At 43.2% G+C, this 14,601-nt stretch overlaps 1 protein-coding gene and 1 non-coding gene across 7 annotated transcripts in view; one reads left to right on the forward strand and one right to left on the reverse strand.

Moving 5' to 3' along the window:
• The window catches only part of Apba2 (amyloid beta precursor protein binding family A member 2), a 265,008-nt gene that overhangs the window by 230,777 nt on the left and 19,630 nt on the right, over positions 1-14,601 (reverse strand). The gene's annotated exons all lie outside the window — the stretch shown is intronic.
• LOC124978523 (U11 spliceosomal RNA) lies at positions 8,782-8,914 on the forward strand. The gene has a single exon (XR_007107503.1). It is a non-coding gene; the product is annotated as a U11 spliceosomal RNA (small nuclear RNA).

Genomic DNA, 14,601 nt, shown 5'->3' on the forward strand with positions numbered 1-14,601 from the left:
CAGTTTTCCCTTTAAAAAAATGTATTTCTTTAAGGGGAGTCCCAGTGAAGCCTTCCAGAAAAGCAACGCAGCATTCTCTCACCAAATTAAGTGTGCCTATCCTCCTCTCAACGACTATTTCCATGAGGGCTCACACATCTATGAGACAATGTCAGTGTGGGGATTTTCCTTGCAACAATTTTTCAAAACACTGGAAACAACCTAAGTGCCCATAAATAGGAGAACGGTTAAATGATGGCAGAGTCCACATGCTGGAATACTCTGTAGTATTAAAAAAAACAACAACAAACAACAACAAAAAAACAGGTAGATCAAAATGCAAGTGAAAATGTGAGACAGTTACAAGTATATGTATCGATCCCAGTTACAGATATATCAAGGCAGCTAAAAAATATACACACATTCACCAGCCCATGTATGGACCTGAAGGCCCACAGAAGGGAATGAAAGGGCCCCCAATGAACACCTGTTAATCAGTAGCTTCCTCTGGGAAGGGGAGAAGAGATCAGAGTGGGAGACTTAAGAGGTGTTCACCTTTTGCTTTATTAAATATGGTTGAGTCTTTTACCAAAATGCATTTATTATTCTTCAGTATTATGACCAAACCCTGTCTATGCCTTCAAAAATTTCTTCTAGTTGGGGAGATGTCAACACTAAGAATAACCTGTGGGGAATGTCAGATAGGGCGGGAGGGAGCAGGACCGTCCCCCAAGAGATGCTTCCAAGACAGGGAAGGCTGTGGCTTTTGGGGCACAGGTGCCAACTTTCCAAATGGCGGAACATACACAAACACCACAGGGCAAACCCTAAGAAATGAAAACACAATTGGACGTGGTGAAAAAGAGCACACAGAGACCAAGGCTTGAGGGCTCAGAGGTCAGGGAATGTGGTAGACCAGGACAGCAGGAGGTGCCAGGGACTTTCAGTATAAATTTTGGGAGAAATCTAAAGAATTCAGTTGCATTCACTTAACTCACATGCAAGTGTGTGTACATGTGTGTGCGCGCGCGCGTGCGCAACGCGTGTGTGCCACCAGGGAGGCCTGGCGGGTGTGGTGCATGAAAGATGAGTGTGTGGAGTCACATGTATATGGTATGTGGGCATGTGGACCAGGGGTTATGGGGGGGATGTGGTCAGGTGGTGTGTGAGTAGTGGGTGTGGTGTATGTAGGCATGGTGTGTGTAATGTGCAGTGATGTGTACATGTGTAGTTTGGTGTGTACATGTGATTTTGTGTGTATGGTGCAGTTATGTGGCATATATAATGTGGAGGGAGGCTAAGATGGTGAATGTGGTGTGATATGATGTTTGTAGGGAGTGTGGTGTGGGGTGTAGTGTGTATGTGTGATTTGTGTGTATGCTGTGGGTTGTGGGGTATGTCTGTGGTATGTGCAAGGTGTACAGACAACGGGCTGACTGGCAAGGTAGGACCTGCAGCAATAACCAGCTGCACCCAGGCAGTGTTCAGGGCATGGAGGTGCTGAGTGGATAGGCCCTGACCTCTCAGGCCCCTTCAGGTGCTATGACTCCAGAAGGAGAGAACCAGTAACATCCCACACCTCCAACCAAAGTAGCACCCACGAAGGGGTGGATCAAGGTAAAGGTAGCCCAGAAAGCCTTTGAACAAAAATTTCTTTAACTTTTTCTGAGGGTAGGGAAGTCCAGGGTTAGCTCACAGGAGAAGCCCTGCAGTGGGATCTGCAGCAGAGAGGAGGTGACAGGCAGCAGGGCAGGGTAGCAGGAACATCTTGGTAAAACAGTCATCCCTTCTACACATTGGGCAAAATATCTCACCCCACACTGCAGGCCCTGTGGGTATCCTCAGAAGAATAAGAGCATGCCACAAAGACATCATGCCACAATGTAGCCCAGCCATGCTGCCATTTCAAATCCTCCAGAGTCAAAATTGAAACACAGCATTCTCACATGTACAGATCTTCTTCTAAAAACTGCTTTCCTTTCAAAGGCACCTAATTCAACTGAATTACCATATAAGCCACTTTCAGAAGTGTACCACTTTCCTGAGGTGGAAAAAAGCAGAAAAATGTGTGTTGGAACCCCAAGGATGACATAAGGGGAGTCAGATCCCTCCTTTACTCTGTTTCCTCTCTCAACTGCAACATGCCAGAGACTGGTAACTTAGAATGCAAGGTATGTATGCACATGCACATGCAGGGAGAAAATTTCCAATCCATCTGTTAGGAGGCACTATGTATAACTGAAAAGCAAATAAGTAATTTTCAGACTAGATACAATGTAAATCTAAAACATTTTTTAAAGAGCAACCATTTCTTCTAAAGTTTCTACTCAAGTACTTGCCCATGGAAGAAGAAAAAACACACAACTGGAATAAATATCCAGGCCCAGGGCTCCAATATTCCTGGAGTGCTGTAAGTACACCCCATTGGCCTTCAGTCTGTCACTGAAGCCCGGAAGAGGAGGCTGAGAGCAGAAACCAGAGCTGCAGGGAGCTACGCATCTACCTAGATGTCAGACCAAAGCAAGTATTATTCATGGAAGAAAATCTTCCAAAAGGATTTCAAAGTCCCCAAATACACTGAATAAAGCTGGGTGGTTTTATGCTACAACTACTGGATTTTTTTCTAAATTTTTAAGGACTCTGAAAGTTCTGAAAGTTCTAAAGACAGTGTTAAATTAAAATGTGGACCAGACATATTGAATCCTTGGACAGGCAAAGTCAGTTGGGCTTCATAAGTGACCTTAACTTGATTTGTAATCATAGGTACATCTTAAGTCATTTCTGGTAAATGTCTAAGTTAAAAAAAAAAAAAAAAAAAAAAAAAAAAAAAAAAAAAAAGTAGGCCTAACAAAATGGAAGCAGCCCTAAAAACTCACATAAATAGCACAGGTCAAAGAAGACACTGCCCAATTGTAACCAAGTAAATGTTCTCTTTGCTTTACCTCTAGGATCATCCTCTAAAAACCTCACCCTGGCATTCACTTTGTGGAACTCCTAAACTGCTTCTGGTTTGAGGCTGCCCAATTTGTGAATCACTGCTTGCTCAAACAAATTCTTTAAATTTTCATTGTGCCTCAGTTTTACTTTTTAACAATGGTAAACCCCACAAGTAAGGGCTGCCCCTATCTTATCAGTTGCCAGAGCTCCGACACTTGACCCAGCACCCAGCACACAGTGGGGGTCCATAAGGATTTACTGACTCCATCCAGAAACTTCTGTGGGAAGACCAGTGGTCGACAAGCTGTCCCATTCCACCCTCCTGGCAGTGGTATATGAGAAAGTGGAAGGGCGCAGCTTCCAGGAACTGCTTCCCAAGGAGTATCTTGAAAACCTGGGCCCACAGGGTTAAAGATAGAAGATGGTCCCTAGGATCCTGGAGGAAGGCACAGATATGCAAAGATACGGTGGTCTGGACAGGTCCTCGAGAAGGAACAGGAGCAGTATGCTATAGCCTCCTGGTCCCCAGAAAGGCAAGAACTGGGCTGGAGCTTCAACCTGCTGCACTGCCCACCCTTTGGGCCACTGACAGACGTGAAGGCTCTAGTGTCAGACAAACAAACAGCAGGGATCACCAGGTCAGGGAGGCAGCACATGTCTTAACCTCAGTTCCTGAGCAGCTTGAACCAAGTTGATCCCTTCTGGTCCCAAAATTCTCACATTCAGTCCTTGCCCACTCCCCATATACACAAACAGTGGTACTCTAAAAGCATTCCGCTTTATGTATGGCAAACTCAATAGTACTTCCTTGCCCCTAGTCCCAGACAGTACTGATACTAGAAGGCAAGCTCCATGGTGCAAAAAGGTCCTCTGGCTCTCCCATCACAGAACCTGGGATCAACAAGAATCCTTGGGGTGCAACGAGCATTCGCTAAATGTCAAGGGAATGGATAAATAAATGGATGTTATATTCTTTGAAATTTTTGCCTTACAAAAAAGAGGTTTTTTTGTTTTTGTTTTTGGTACAGGGACTGAACCCAGGGGTGCTTAACTACTGAGCCACATCCCTTAGGGTCTTGCTGAGTTGCTGAGGCTGACCTGGAATTTTTGATCCTCCTGCCTCCAGTCTCCCAAGTTGCTGGGATTGCAGGTGTGTACCACCATGCCCAGTTCCTTACCAAATTTTTAATGTGTAATTTTAAAGTAAATATAAAACAAGATCTCATGGTACCTTCAAGGTAAATGAGCCTAGGAACAAAGGATAAAAATTAGAAGACGTTAGGGTTAGGGGCTCGTCCTCCAACACCCCTACAGCCTGAGAAGACTGCTCAGTAATTATATCAGGCTGTCAACAAGAAATTAGGCCAGCTCCTCTCATGGCTTCAGGGAACGTGAAGAGTAAAGAAGAGAGACAGCTCCAGAGGGTACCAGGCTATGTCTCCATGAGATCAGAGTTGTAAGATCCCACCAGGTCACCATCCAGACTCTCCAACCTAAGCCCTCCTTATCCCACTCGTGCCCAAAGTAAGTGGCTGGCAGCTGCATTTTAGGGATTTATATGGGATGCTGTCTGGGGTTGGAAGTGGTTCCTGAAAATAATCCAGTCCTGCATGGAGACAGGAACCTAGTCAGCCCCGTCACAGATTCTAAAACTTCTCCTGTTGAGGTCACAGCTTCTGCTTTTCAGATTACAAAGCACAAAAGGACAGAGCTTTAAATAACTCATGCTTCCTAATCCATAATATGTTCTCAGAAAATAGCAAATCTCTCCTCAGGTCCGTCCCAGGAATGACCTGGCTCTGCACATCACAAAATGGAAGGCAGGCAGCATATCTGAGACTCAAATACCCACACTGGAAACACTTCTGGGCCTTCCAATTAGGAAAAAAAAAAAAAAAAATATATATATATATATATATATAATTTAATGTCAAACCCATTTCAAAGAAGTCAAATACATCAAGAAAATATATTCTTAAAAAGGAAGTGATATGAAGCTTAAAATTCAAATAGATACAGAAACATAACTGAAAAAAATAAAAAACTCCAAAAAATCATTTCATCATTACATGGGATTTCCAAAAGTGATGCTCTTGAAATCACTTTTAAAACAATATGTTCCAACTTCCCACTAATCCAAATTACTCTGGTGACGTCTGGTTTCAGCATCTCGCTGCAAATATGCAGTCTCATTATTTTACTTGGAACGGTAATAACACGGAAGCATCTGTTTCCATCCCTCCATCACTAAAGCTAACATGAACCTATGATCTGCACTGAAACAACTCCATTTCTGATTAGGATCAGAAACATTTTCAGCTGGGCTCAGGACAGCCTACGGGAACTATTCCCAAGGCCGGGGCACTTGTGCAGGTGGGCAAGAGGATCGCTGAGGCGGTGTTTTCTTAAATGTGAAACATTTTGTGACTGGCTTAAGCCATGGGTATTTAATTTAAAATGAAGAGAGAAAAAGAATCCATACACAGCTCTGGAGAGAACAAGGGAATATTATTAATCACAGAAATGTAAATGAGATTGGGGGCAGGAGGGAGTGAGGGCACTGAATTAAACTCCTTCCATGGTGACCCCTGAAAAACTGTGGTGAGTCTGCGTATCTTATTTCCACCATGCAGGCAGCAAGCCACCACCACAAGGTCCCATGCAAACCATGGGTGCTGTCCCTAAGTGCAGGCAAGTGACTCTCTCATTTGTTGAGGAGAAGCAAAATGATCCAGAGCTGGTCACTTTGCTTTGTTCCCAACAAGACCTAATGGCTGCTATCCTTCTGGGGGGATCCTGTCTGCATGAATAAAGTAGGAGGAGGGTGACCAGCAAAATCCAAACTGTTCTGCTCCACAGGCACCACCCTAATGGATCAGACCATAGTGCACCACAGTTTACAAACCAAAAATGAAGAATCCACAGGCAGAGAACCTTCTGGAAGGCACTTAGATGAAGTCAAAATCAAAATTACATCTTCTTAGGGTTCTTTAAAAAAAAAATTAATTGATCAATGCTTATTATAAAACCTAGAAGGTGTTTAACAGAAATACTGTTTCTTACTGAAAAGCCAGGAAATGTAAACATTGACTTAATAACCCTTCTTTTCAGAAAAACAGAACATTGGATGACATGGGGATGTTCCCTGAAAATCAAGAGCTTTGGCCCTTGAAGCTCTAAATACGAGAATTTTAAATAACTGCATATTTTACCCATTTAATAGAATGCAAATGATCTCAGGTGAATACGCTAGTAGATGAAACTAATATGAAACTAAAATTTCAAATGGATGCAGCTATGTAAGAAAAAATGAAAAGAAAAATCATTTCATTACTAAATAGGATTTGCAAGGTGCTATTCTTGAGCCCTTTTGTGGTTCTGATGCCTAAGAAACTGCTGTGGTGGGACAAGTACTGAAAGAGAAGGATGGTGGAGCTCACGCTCCTAACTGACCCAGGCACTGTGATGCGGGAGCAGCAAGCACAGTCAGGGTGCCCCAGACCGAGAATTCCTTACCGGCTGCCCTGCATGGGTGCGAATGCCCAAATCCTCATTCTTGGAGACAAAATATTAAAGAGTTTGCTGTACAATCCTAGTCACATCTGGCTGGGGCAGTACTCTAGTTAGTTGTCCAGTATTAAGATTTGGGGCAGGAATGATTGTACCAGATATCATTACCCCTCCCATCACTGAGCACCTCTCATTTCCTGCCTGGTGCTTTTGGATACCTTGTGCCATGGTCTGCCTTCACTGCCCTACTCACCTGGGACAGACACCTCTGGCTCAGCATTATTAGGTGAAATGACCAATGTGCCTGGCAGGTGGTCAGTCATTTGCTGTGCACAGTCCTAAAAAAATGAGACTGTTCCTTCACTCACACCAAGAATCAAGTGCCAAACGGGCCTCTACGAAAAGTTACAGGCCCTGATCTGGACTTACCCAAGGCACTGGCAATCCTTTTCGTCATTTCCAATTTTAATTCTTCTGATGGTTATTCCAACTCTTTAATTTTTAAACTGTATTTCTGGGTCTATCAATTTCAGACTTTTATTGACCTCCTCTTCTGAGAGGTGAGCTTTAAAGGTGGGGGGCTTCCAAGCTCCAGTGCAATTGACCATGATCACACCAGCTTCTGCAAACAGTGAGGAACTTTCTATTCTTATCAACTCTGCTGGGAAGAAATAGATTTCATTTAATTCTTAGAACAGAGAGGCATCCTTTGGAAGTCCTGGGACCATATTCCTTCAGAATGGATACAGTTTCTCTAGATAACCCTTTTTTTTTTTTTTTTTTTTTTTTTTTTTAACTCTGCAAAACTCAGGATATGAGCTGGCCTTAACTGGCACGTCACTGCTACACTTTGAGGACAGGAACTAGCTCCTGCTCCTTTTTCAACTTCTGCACTCAGCACCAAACTCCAGTGCCTGTGAGGGTTCAGTGCATGCCTGTTTAATGCAGGAGTAAACAGAGTCTTTTTTTCCAGCCCATCTTCCCCACTACAGAAGACAGTATCACCACAGAGATTGTGAGAAGCCAAGATCAAGTTCTATCTTGGATCTTCAGTGCTTTCTATTACATAAAATATTCTTGATGCCTGATGGATGTATGGATAAACAAAATGTGGCATACACAAACAATGGAATACTATTCAGCATTAAACAGAAAGGTTAGATAGGAGCAAGAAGTCCTGGTGTGCTACTGCACAGCAATGATGATTACAGGTAACAATAATGTTGTGCACATTTCAAACAGCTAGAACAAATGATTTTAAAAGGTCTTTTCATAAAGAAATGATAACTGAGGAAATGTTTACCATGATTTAAATATTACACAATGTATACATGTATAGAAACATCACATGGTACCCCATTAATTATGCTTTGAGGTATCAGTTAAAAAATAAATTAACAGGAAGGAAATTCTGACACATGTTACAGCATGGATAAGCTTTGAGGACATTGTGCTAAGTGAAATGAGCAAGTTAGAAAAGGACAAAAATTGTATGATTCTCTTTACATGAGGTACTTAGAGTGGTTGAATTCAAAGAGACAGTAGGTAGAATGGCGGTTGCCAAGGACTTGGGGAAGGAGAAATGGGAGTTATTATTTAATGGGTACAGACTTCCAGTTCGGCAAAATAAGGGAAGTACTGGGTGGGAGGTGGCTGCACAACACTGTGAGTGTACTTAATGCTATAGAATTTAATACCTTAAAGTGGTTCAGATGGTAAATTTCCTGTTATTTTACCACAATTTTTTTAAAACTAAGAAAACAAAGTCTTGCTGTTGGGCTGAGTCAGTCATCTCATCAGTGATCCTCCTAAAGTATTTCCTCCATCAGTGAAGTGACCACCAGCCTGGGACATCCCAAAGAGAAGCTGCTAACAATAAAAACCTGGGTGGATTGACTATCCTGGGGTTCAAAGGTAATGACTTACTGTAGGAGACAGAAGCCAGAGAAGAGAGCCCATATCTGCTTTGAGTGTGAAGACAAAGGACATTCTTTTCAGGATCAGGATGAGCTACCCTTACCATAGCCAAGCAGCACAAGGCAAGGCTCTAGGCCAGTGGCTGGGGAAAACCAAGAGGTCCAGCCAGATAATGAACCTCAGAGAGGCCAGAGGTATAATTTTCAAACACATAAAAGGATATTTTCACCAGTGACAAAGTAAATTTCTTTTTAATAACATGAAGTGTTTTGTGTGAATGTGTGCATGCGTGTGTTTTGTTTGTTTTGATTTTTGTTTGTGTGGTGCTCAGGATCAAATCCAGGGCTCTGAACATGCCAGTAAGCACCTCCCACTGAGCTACATTCCCAATTCTAACATGAAGGTTTTTAAACAAACATTAGAAATCAAAGGGCTCAAAAAAAGGGCTTCTGTCTGAGTGGCACACAGAAGGCAACTCGATAGCTCTTCATGCAGAACCAACATCAAGAGATTTTGGAAGGATAATTTTTTGGTACTTGGGCAGCTGGTGATCATTGGTCCCAGCACTCTTCTTCTTTTTCTTCTTTTCTTTTTTTTTTTTTCCACTGTGTGAATGAAAGAGTATGGGGGAAGACAGACTTAATGATCTATGATGGTTTTCCTACGATATTTGCCAAAAGCAATGGAAGTAGTGATTCCACTACATGAAATATTACAGGAATAACAAATTGAAAAGTTTTATTTCACAGACTCAAGTGTCTTTTTTGACAAAAACTAGAAGAGTGGCCAAGCGCAGTGTAATTCCAGCAACTCAGAAGGCTGAGACGGGAGGATCACAAGTTCGAGGCCAGCCTTAGCAATTTAGCAAGACCCTGTGTCAACAAATAAAAAAGACTGAGGATATGGGCTCAGTGGTAATGCATCCCTGGGCTCAATCCCCAATACAGAAGGAAGGAAGGAAGGAAGGAAGGAAGGAAGGAAGGAAGGAAGGAAGGAAGGAAGGAAGGAAAGAAGGGAGGGAGGGAGGGAGGAAAGAAGGAAGGAAGGGAGGGAGGGAGGGAGGGAGGGAGATGAAATGGTTCTCCTCTGCATATGCCAAGGGCCCAGGTTTCTTTCTGACACTTGGACAGACCCCTTCAGGGTTGGTTCAAAGAGAAAATACATCATCTGCACCTGCTCCTCTAGGGAAAGGCAAATTTTATGGCTCTCCTGGTTCTAAGCTGCTCAGATACCCATTCATTCCACAAACACTTTGTGAGTCAGCCATGGGAAAAAGTCATGAGCACTCATATGGATGATGGGATACCCTGGCTGCACTGGTCCCAAGCCCGATCCTAACATTCTGATGTCCACAAAAGCAACTCATTCAGTATAGAGACCCCATAATGGCTCTCCCCCCTTCACTTCTGCCTGACTCCTCATCTAAGAACACATCTGCCAACTCGGAAACCCATTGTCAGCTGCTCTGCCTTGTTCCTGCTAAATGCAAATAGCAGAGCAACTTTACCTTGAATGCAAAATGTTTGGGATCAATAGAGAGCATCATAGGTCCTTGAGGTCATATTCAGGGTTCCCCTTGGCCCCCACTTCATGGGCTATGACTGGCCTGTCCCACCACAGCCCAGGGAGATGAGCAGGATCCATGGGACTCAGTGGGGCACAACTGTAAGGCAGGCTTCGGCTATGCATTTTCCATTAAATGAGGGAAAAATGGGCTATTGTGAGGAGAGTCACACGAAGGCAGTTAAAAGCTGTCACAGTCTACTCATTCGAAATAAAACCCATCCCATTAGGGACACTGTAATTGCAGCCCATTTCCAACATTCCGCTCTGTGTAAGGCCGAATGTCAGAAGATAAGGGTTTAAAATTGAAAATCAAAGAGCCGTTGCTCAGTTTCATACCCAGGAAATGAGGCACACATGGGCAGATATTAAATTCACCTACACGAAGATGTGCCCCAGGCCCACACGAAGAATCCTGAAGTTGCCTTACAGATTGCTCACTCTCAGGCAACACACAATAATGTAAATAAGTCCTTGATAATTCTGCACTGGTTGAGTGGCTGGATTCTAGCAATGCCATCTCTCCGTTAAGGGGTGCCTGACAAGGCTAATCCCACTGTCATGCAAAGCTACATGCCCCATTTTCATCATCTGCCTTGCAAATTCCCCAACCCACCCCAAACCCAAACTGGAAGGAAGGACTCAACTGAATAGAATTCATACTTGGGAAATGTGCCCTCCTGGGAAGTCAGACAGCACACTCATTCTTCTGCTTTCTGGGTCTGTCTAGAAAGTCAAGTCTCCCTGGAAAACACTCGGCAATGCACAGAGCCTCAGGGACAAGGGCATCCACATTCAGGCAAATGCACTCAATGCACCAGGAAACAAAAGGCCCAGGACTGACCACAGCTGCTGTTCAAGATTTCAAAGCTGGAGGGAGGAGCTTGAAGCACCGAGACCCTCAGCCAGCAGACAGAGGACAGGCCACTGAGCTGGTGACATCCCACTGCTCTGTGACCTTCAGCAGGATCTAAAGGAGGGGCCCCCACCTCGACTGTCCAGTGCTCCATGACATCACTCCCCCTTCCTCTTCTAATGGTGCCTTTATCTACAAGGAAATAACCTCAGGTATAAAAAAAAAATACTTCTCACTTAATTTGAAAACAGGCAGTTCCGAGTACCACATTAAGAGATTGCCAAATTGATCCAGTATGTACGTCTCTAATTCCGTGGTAAATTTCATCCTTATGACTCATTTCCAAAGTCAAGCATATTGACTCGTAAAAATACCTCCTTGGAAGCATGTGATTGATTTCCTGCTGGGAGGTCCTGCCACTTAATGGTTAAGCACAAAGGCCCTGGAGTCAGAAAGAGTTCAGATCTCCCTTCTGCCACTCATTGCACTTACACGTGCTGCACCAGCCCCATCTCTTCCTAATTCTGCAGATATCTCCCCAGGCCTCCCCTGTCCCAGAAGCCAGCTGTGTCCATGCTGCACTTCCAACTCCCTCAAACCAATCTCCAGGTACCTCAGGGTAGAGTGGTTCTTTTGCTAGTTGCTCCTCCACCCAGCTGACCTGGGTTGGCCTCCATCCACCCTGAAGACAGTATGAACAACCAGACACCCACCCCTGTAAGTAGAGGCACAGGGCCTGGACAAAGTCTGAAATGGGGCTTCCAAGAGGCTGGAACAGGGAATGGATTCCTGGCAGATGGAATAGTAAAAAACAATCTTTAACAAAAACTCCAGTCTAGGAGCTATACCTCCAGGCAGGATACATCTCCTCTCTATCAGATTTCTGATGTCCTGGGCCTGGACCACCCACTGGGAAGTCTGACCTGGGACCCAGACCACCAGTGGACAGCAGCATGGAACCATGTGCCCCTACTGTTCCCAACCTGGTTGGAAGAGGATTAATATATCACAACACCCACCCATCAACTTCCAATGTGACAAACACTGATGTGACCATTGTGAAGGTGCCAGGTTGGCTAGTTTATCTCATGGAAGTGAGAAAATGATATCCTTCAACACACACACACATTATGAATGGGTATGGATAGCTATAACACTCTACACAAAGTTTCTATATGAAAGTGGTGAAAAATGGCACACAAAAAAGCCTTATGATGTGCAAAATGACTTAGGAATCTAAACTAGCAAGAGTGGCTCCCCATCACTTGTCAGACAGGAGCACCAAGAACTCACAATAACTGGCAGCCTCTGCAGGGTAGATATTCCAAGGCCAAGGGTACTGCATAAATGAGAGGAAACAATTGAGGGTGACATCTGCGACCAGCATCACAGATTCCAGGGTCTCCTCAGAGCCACAGGTTCCTAATGGGAATTCGGTGGCACAGTAAGTATCTCTTGGCACAGTCAGAGTGGGATCTTCTCTTGGCTAATTTGGCCAAACACCATGCTCCCCTTCTAGGAATCACCTTCCCAACTCCCAACAGCCACCACTTCACCTGTGCTGGCTCCATGACATACAGAGGGGAGCTATGAGAAGCAGCACTGCATCCAGTGCTCCCATCCCACTTCACTCCACTTGCCCATATCCCCACAGGACCCCCCATCAATTTGGGAAAGGAAGCAGAGGCCACCAGCAGCTGCCAGCCTGCTGACAGGGACTCCCAAGCATCATCACCACCACATGCACTGACATTATCTGAGGAGACACAGTCCTTGCAGCCCCCTCCTGGTGGGCCAAACAAGAACAAGCCACCTTCTCGAAGACCCAGTAGTTGAGAACCCATCATAAAGTTCCAGTGGAACCACTGCCCTTGCCTGGAGAAGACTTTCCACAGGACTTCTCTCAGCCCACTCCAAGCACGTGGAAAAAATTACCTCTACTGACTGCTGGCTTGCTCTCAGGGTGACAGAGAGGCCTGGGCAGCTGCGAAGCACACAGAGGCTCCAGTTAAAGGGTTGATTCACTGAGTGTGAAGCAAAAGGGCCTTTCTGAGGGGACACAAAGACCCCAAGAGCCCACAGAACCAATTAATCAAGACTCCCCACCCCCAGTAACACAAAGGCCTAAATATCAAAAAGGAAAGGCCAATGTTGAAAAATGGTTTCCCAATCCAAAAACTCAAAAGGAAGAACCAACAAGCCATTTAAGTCAATGAAGAGATGTAGGCAAAGTGCCAGTCCCAACATCCCAGAGTCAACTGCTCTCCTACCAACCAGCCATAATCAGCTAGAAGGGGAGAAGAAAGAGGGGCGTGTTCTCAGTGATGACAGCAACATCAGCCATAAAAATCTAACAAGAAATGTGACATACCTATGGGCAAAACAATAAGACACGAGAGGATGTAAATAATTCAAATATCCATTAAAAGACATCTCTCTTCCCCTAAATAAACCTGTAGAACCATGCCAATCAAATTCCCCTTAAGATTCTGGAATGAATTTCACTTATTCCAAAGTTTATCTAGTTGATAATAATATATGAGAAAGGTTAGAAAAAATGGAAAAAAAGAAGAAATAACATCTTAAGATAATGAAGAGCAGTCATGATGCTTCTTCAAAGACAAGCCACACATACAACAATGCTCCCCTAAGATTCTATGGCCCAGTGCCATCCCAGCCATCTCAGTAAGCACACTCAATGATGTTCTCACATGGACACTGCCTGGGGTATAACAAAAAGTCACAGTAACTTAAACAATAGATATTGGCATAAGAATAAACCAGTGAATTAGAATGGAGAGTTCAGAAATGCAGGAGAAACAACCAGAACACACTAGCAACTACTCATGCTCTAAATGTTCAAGCCCTTTGGTTCTATGACAAACATGAATCTCAAGACAGAGAGGTAAGGGCAAGTGGGTTTAACTCAGTGGAAGAGCCAATGCTTAGCACACACAAGGCCTTGGGTTCAATCAAACCCCAGCATCAATAAAAAAGAAAAAAATCAAAACAGAGATATAAAGATGGTTCATTAATAAATGATGTTGGGAAACTGAATGTTCATATAAAAAAATTTATATCCCTAATTTGTACCATATATAAAAATAAATTCCATATGAATAAAAGATATAAAGATAAAAAATCTGAACTATCAAATATTAGAGAAAATATAGGAGGCTATTTATATGCACTTATCTTCTCTAGGTTAAGATACAAAATTCAAGAGCCAAAGGGAGAACAGTAGAGAAGAGGAAAGGGATGTAGGGTATCAGGAGTGATATTGGCCAAATTATATTTTGATACTGTGTATGTGTACAAATATATAACAATAAATTCCACCATTATGTACAACTATAATGCATTAATTTAAAAATGTGAAAAAAAATTCAGGAGCCATAAAAGAAAAGCTTGAGAGATTTGACAACATAAAAATTCAAAAGTTTTGCATTGCCAAAAATGTCTTTAAACAAAGTCAAAAGATGCAAAGACATCTGGGAGAAAATATCTGCAATGAGTAATAACCCTGCTGTACTAAAAATGACAATAAATCACCACAGAAAAGTTGGACAAGTCAAGAGAAAAGCAGGCAAGAATACAAAAAGTAAAAGAGAAAATTCAAATTGTTATTAAGGAAATAAGAAACAGCTTGTTATCATTTATAATTTTATTTTTTTTGTTGTTTTTTTAAACTCTTCATTTGTAATTTTAAAACATGCAAAATGAAATACAGTAATCCACTTTATCTTAAAAGGGTACATTGCAAGAGCCCTGGTGGATAATACGCAGGCTAAAATCATGCATATTACTGAACCCTATATAAACTATACTGTTTTTCCTAT

Source organism: Sciurus carolinensis, chromosome 2, assembly GCF_902686445.1.
Source record: "Sciurus carolinensis chromosome 2, mSciCar1.2, whole genome shotgun sequence".
NCBI lineage: Eukaryota > Metazoa > Chordata > Mammalia > Rodentia > Sciuridae > Sciurus > Sciurus carolinensis.